This window comes from Pteropus alecto, unplaced genomic scaffold, assembly GCF_000325575.1.
Source record: "Pteropus alecto unplaced genomic scaffold, ASM32557v1 scaffold98, whole genome shotgun sequence".
NCBI lineage: Eukaryota > Metazoa > Chordata > Mammalia > Chiroptera > Pteropodidae > Pteropus > Pteropus alecto.
Window position 1 is genome coordinate 9,970,883 of NW_006443570.1, and position 6,277 is coordinate 9,977,159.

Here is a 6,277-nt window from a genome sequence, read left to right on the forward strand (position 1 = left end):
GCAGGGACCGGGCATCCCTGGGACCTCAGCACGGAAGCACTTAGCCCGTTCATTTATAGCAAGGTTTCTCAGCCTTGGCACTATTGACATTTGGGGCTGGATAATTCCTTGTTGTGAGGGCCGTCTTGTGTGATGTAAGATGTTTAGCAGCATCCTTGACCTCTACTGACTAAATGCAAGTAGCGGCCCTCCAGTAGTGAAAATCAAAAAAGTCTCTAGACATTACCATATGTCCCCGGGGCATCAAAATCACCCCTGGTGGAGAAGCTCTGACTGTGGTCCCCTGAGCAGCAAGCAGCCTTTCCTGGAAACTTGTTAGCAATGCAAATTATTGGGGCCCATACCCAGACTTTCAGAATCAGATATTCTGAAGGCAGGCTCAGCATTCTGGGTTTAACAAGTCTTCTGGGGTGATTCTGAGAACTGCTGTACTAGGCCTGGCCTAGGGACGACCCAGCAGCTACAACGTCCTTCCACCCCCGTATGTAATTTTCCAAGATTCGAATGCTCGGGAGCATGTATCTCATTGTTCTAGATTAAATCACATGCCCCTTTTTAGCATGGAGAGGCAGCTTCACACAGAATGACACTGAATAGAGAAGGAGGCGGCCCCCCTAAAGCTGGAAGTAGAGGCTGCTGTTCCCAGAAGATGGAGAGAAGGGATTCTGGGCTGGAGCCTCCGCTCGCCGGACACTCAGTGATCCCCTCCTGAGTCCTGAGCATTGCCCAGGAGTCTTTGCTATCACTGATGGTGCTGCTGAGCTCCACGTTGGCCTCTAATCATCCCAGGAAAATATTAGGAAGCACTGTGAACTAGAATTTCCACAATGGGAAGAGCTGGATTCACTCCCTAACTGGGCTCCTTACCAGTCATGTAAACTGTGGGTCTCTGAGCCTCAGTTTCCTCACCAGCAAATGGAAACGATAACCGATACCCCATGTGACTGTTGTGAGGGTCAAATAAAATAATGTTAAGGTGTCATACAAATATTTACTATTGTGAGAAAGGCACGGGTTTACGGCAGTAGGCAGTGTGGGTAGCCTGGGAAAGCAGTGAGTTGCAAAACCTTTTTATCAGCATTTTGACAATATCAAGTGGCCTGCTCCATGCCCAGTTCCCCCTTCTCTGGCTCAATCATCAGCAACATGAATTCTCATGTCTCAGCAGCTGCATTAATGATACCTTATGTTTACATAGTGTTGTCAGAGCTTGCAAAGTGCTTCCCCACATGTCATCTCGTTGGACGTGACCCTTACAGTGTCCCTGGGAGGCAAGAAGTATCAGCATCCAAATTCCCATTTTATAGACGAAAAAGTTGAGGGTCAGCATGATAAAAAGACGACCAAAATCACAGAGCTGATACACTCTGAGACCAAGCTCTAGTACAACTGAGACCAAATGCAAACCATCTAGAAAAAGGAGATTTTTGTCTACGGCCATGCCACCCTGAATGTGACTGATCTCGTCTGATCTTGGAAATTAAGCAGGGTCAGGCCTGGTTAGTACTTGGATGGGAGACCACCTAGGAAGACCAGTTTGCTGTAGGTGTTAAAAAAAATAAAAGAAAAGAAAAAAGAGATTTTCCCTGCCCTCTGCTGTGATGCCTACTGTGGTAAAACACAATTTAGGGGAACTTCAAGAAGCAGAAAGCTACACTCATGCAGAAGTTACTAAGAACAGGTGAGAACACTCATAATCCCCCTTTTGTACTTGGAGGAAGTAATCCAGAAGGGGCTAGCCGGAGACCAGATGGCTCATCAGCATGCCAGAGAGTTTTGTTTGGCAACTCAGTGTTTTCAAAAGTGCTGTATCAATCGCCATTTAAACATACCTAAACACAGCTGATGCCACCCCATGTGACCTCTTCATCTCTGTACTATTATCACTCACACAAGATGCCTGTGTCTGGGCTGCCAGGGGCAGGGGTAAAGAGGAATTCCACAGTGGGAGTGGGGTCCTCCATTCTCCACCCAGTATGACTGTGTGCTACACAAAGGGCATGAGTGGGAGCTGAAATCCAGCCCACCTCTGCTCCCCAAGTCATGTGCCCCGGCCCCGGGGCTCGGTAAGTGCTTCAGCCTGCGCTGGACTGTGCTCCGGTCTCCAGTTGTTCTATCAGCTGAGCACCCTTCTGCAACGTACAACTTGCACAGGCACACGTGGCAGCTCTGCTTCTCAGGAGAACTCAGAAGACTTGGCGACACAAGACTCCATTCCCACATGGCAGCGATCGGAGGAAACCAAGTCACACCTGCCCTGCTTGGACAGGGCACACACTCTCCACATCACCGCAGTCCCCAACCAGTCTGCTTCACTTGTTTATGTCACCTGCCTAGCCCCTAAGATATTTGAGTTTATGACCCCTGTCTTAAACAATAAATTTTTTTTTACGTAGGTTTATCCAGGTAATTAGTTTCCTGGTCTATTTCTGAATGGCTTTTTTTCTTTCCTACCCAACCCCCTTTCCCAGCACTTCTGGTTAATCTATTTATTTTTACTCTACTTCCTGCTAAAAATATATACAATACAACAAGATTTAAAAAAAAAAAAAAAAATCAGACTCCTGGTAATCTCTGGAATGTGGGAAAAGCACTTTTACCACAAAGTTATATTAAGAAGTTTAATTATCAGAAAATTACTGTATAACAAATATATCAAACATTAAGTATGTACACTGTATATATACACTGAGAATTCCTGGGCAACCTCAGTCTATAAACCCATTCACCTCACCCACAACCTCAACCGACTCTTTATTCCTTCTCTGTGACCAGCATGGGAGACTTTGAGGTACACTTGCTCTGTATGGCTCCCCACCTTTCCCAGGACCCACCATTCACGCTGAGTTTTCAAGGCAGTCAGGCGAACCTTCTCGGCTTATCCCAAGGATATCATCATTTTTTTTCTTTCTGTTGGCACTGACGTACTCCCAATGTTTTAGGCAATTATTTGTTCACTTCTAACTTTCGGGAAGCCACGAGGCTCCAGGCTGCTATTGTGGGTCATCTCAGTCAACTACTGCTGTGTCACAACCACAAATATCACAGTGGCATACAACAATAAGTATTTCTCACCATATGCTCGAGGGTCATTCAGGGTGGCTTTGCTTCAGGCTACAGGCCTACAGATCACCCGGGGCAGCGCCACATATCTCTCACTCTCTTGAGCCCATGTCACATTTTTCTCAGGGCAATGACAGAAGTGCAAGACAGCAAACTCACTAGCACAGGCATCAAGCCCCTGCTCATGTCATATCCATTAATATCTCATTTGCCAAAACGAGTAAAATAGCAAAGCCCAAAGTCAAGAGCAGGGAGGAATTCTTGCCCCACAGAGATGGACAGAATGGGGAGAGAGAGAACATTTGCAGATAATGCTCGCCCTCGGCCCTTTTGGTCACAAATATTCACTCCTTTCCTTACATGCAAAATACACTCGCTTCGTTCCAAGGATCCTCCGAATACCTTATCCTGACACTGAGCTGGAAATTGGGAAACTCACGACCTGTATCAGATCTCGCCGAGATTCCTCTTGATCCAGGGACCTAAAAATCAAAAAGATAAGTTGTTTTCCCCCATGTAGCCCCAAAATACAATGGTGGAACAGGGGCAGAATCACTGCAAAAACGTACCCATTTCAAAAGGGAGCCATCTGGGACTAACGACTGTCCCTTGACGTGGCCCCTGCTGTACACCCTCAGAATAGCTCCCTGTCCTTTCTTCTCCAGGGACCCTGGCTCTGTCCTCTGGAGGGTCGCCTTTTCCATCAGCTTTGGCCACTTTTTAAGTGTCCATTGGGGAATATGCCCTTCTTAATGGCGAGCAGCACTGTCAGTCTGCTTCCTGCTTAAAGAAAGGTGGGGACCCAGAAATCGCACATCTCCAACAGTCTCCTTTTTTTTAAAGCAGTCTGGCGGCAGTTTTGACAATAAACTCTCCCCAAAACTCTGCAAGTTGTCCATGCATTTTATTCTATTAAACTCTAGGCAACAAATACCATATCCACAATTCCTTTAGAGATTCATTTTCTCTCTCTCTCTCTCTCTCTCTCTCTCTCTCTCTCTCTCTCTCTCATTCTCTCTCTCTCTCTCTCTCCACCCTCCCCCACTCTTCACATCCTTAATTTTTTCTAGGAGACCTTGTGTCCAGCTGAAAGGATGCACAGACCCTCTCTTCGCTCAGAAAATCTGCAGCTTAGTGCAGGAGACAGAGAAGATAGAAAATAATTTCCAAGTGGTTACAAACTCTGATGATAGTTTAAGGTAGATGTGGCAACCTCCTTATAGTAGTTGTTATTTCTGTACTATCCTTTCTACTTCCAGACGTGACTGACTAGACCATCTCAACTCCTGGGGCTCATGCCTGGTACCATGTAAATGATCTTCCCTGGCATGTATTTTTCAATTTACTTCAATGATCCCATTGTCCCAGGCTACTCTATGTGAAATTGATACCCTTTTACTCTATCAATCCTCCTGTCTTATTTGTCTCCCATGATATATTTCACATATTTTTTGTCTATTATTTGTTTCTTGTCTATCTACAACAGAATGTAAGCTCCATGACGGCAGAGATTTTTATCAGATTTGTTCACTGTGTTTCCAGTGACTAGAAAAGACCCTTGCATGGCATATGCTCTTAATAAATATTTATTGGGTGGTTGAATGGATAGATGGAAGGAGGAATGAATGAATGAACTTATAAGCAAAATCCTGAACACCTCATCTGAACAAAATCTTATATCCTGGGCTCTAATCAGGCTCCAGCCTTGCTAAAAGAGAAAACATTGACTTATCTTCCTAGTTCTGACTTGATCTTCTCTCTTTTATGATTTTACCCAACACTGTGTGGCTTCTTCAAACTTCCTCAGTTAACAGCTTTCACCAAGAATCCTCCCAGGTCTCCACCCCTAAGCTGTCCGAACATCCCCTGGATTTCAGTGGACTTGAAGGCAGAACTTCAATAAATAAAAGAGAATGATTAAAACTCAGGCAGAAGAACCAGAATCAAAGTCAGAATCAAAAAGCTTAAACTAAGGAAAACTAGTATAATTGAGCGAGAGGTATCGCTGAGTTTCCTGGCGACCACGGCACAAAGGAAAAGATGATGAGGTGAGCCATTAAAAGATGCAAGCTTTGTTTGGGAAGGCAACCTTTTTCCTAAGGACCATCAAGTACAGCAAGCAGGGTAAAATTCAGATGAAGAAAACTTCAGACAGTGAGGACAACTTCCCAGAAGCCTGAGCTCAGTAATGACCTTGAGATTTAAAAGGAGGGCCTGTAGGAGCTCACGTGAACTTCAAGAAAGGGCATCACATCCTAAGGGCAGCATCCTGTTTCCTGGGAGAGATAGGAAGTCAGGGTGGGGAAAAACGATGGAATTTAAAGCACCTCCCAAGAGAGAAACTCAAGATTTACCTAATCGTATTTTATTTTGTTTTTCAAGCTGCGAAAAGCTGAGGAGAATCACAAATTAATTAGAGAGCAAGAAGGAAGATGTATTGTTTCACTAGTTCCTTGACTTGTTAATTTGCTGGTTCACTGTACTCTAATGACTCTGGGGGTGTTATTTGGTCTGAGAGCCAAGGACTGATGTGGAGGGGTTTTTTTGAGGTGTTGGGGAGCTGAGATCCCTGGTGCTCCCACGTGAGACTTGGGGAGAGCCACACACTTCAGCCCACGGACTTATGAGCAAGATGCCATAGAGCTCCTCTGGTCTGGAAGGCACGGTGTGTGCTGGACAAGGAGAATTACTATGTTAATAATAGAAAGTATTAAAGAGACAAGCTTCTTCTGTTGAAATTCCCTTTTACCATATGGAGTGGGATTTGGTTCCCGTGAGGATCAGCTACCAAACTCATTGCTTATTCATGGCCTTTGTGAAACAATGTCAGCCCCTCCAGTCCAATAGTTTACATTATTACACTTTATTTTAGGAGCCAGGCTTCCAAGCTCCCAAAGCTGTTTTGCCAGGGGAGGACAGGGAGATGCAGAAATCATATTTATGGCAAATCCTTCATTAGGAATTCCAGGAAAGTGACTGACCTCTTACTTCAGAGAACCTTGAACTCGACACTACCCTCCTCAGTTCGGCTCTGTTCGGTTTGAGGCAGAGGTGGGGGCTCAGAGAAGGGTAGACAGACGAGTTTACTGGATCCCAAAGGTGGTATCGTAAAAGCACCTTGGAGCGGATGCCACCGATACAAGGGGAGGTTCTGTCTTCTTGGATCTGTGTCCTGCTTGGTTCATGGCTGAGCGCCGAAGCCAAAATTTGGTCA

General features: G+C 45.3%; 1 pseudogene; it reads left to right on the plus strand.

Moving 5' to 3' along the window:
* Nucleotides 1-1,429: 1,429 nt before the first annotated feature.
* Nucleotides 1,430-1,549, plus strand: LOC112473287 (annotated as a pseudogene).
* The last annotated feature ends 4,728 nt before the right edge of the window (nucleotides 1,550-6,277 follow it).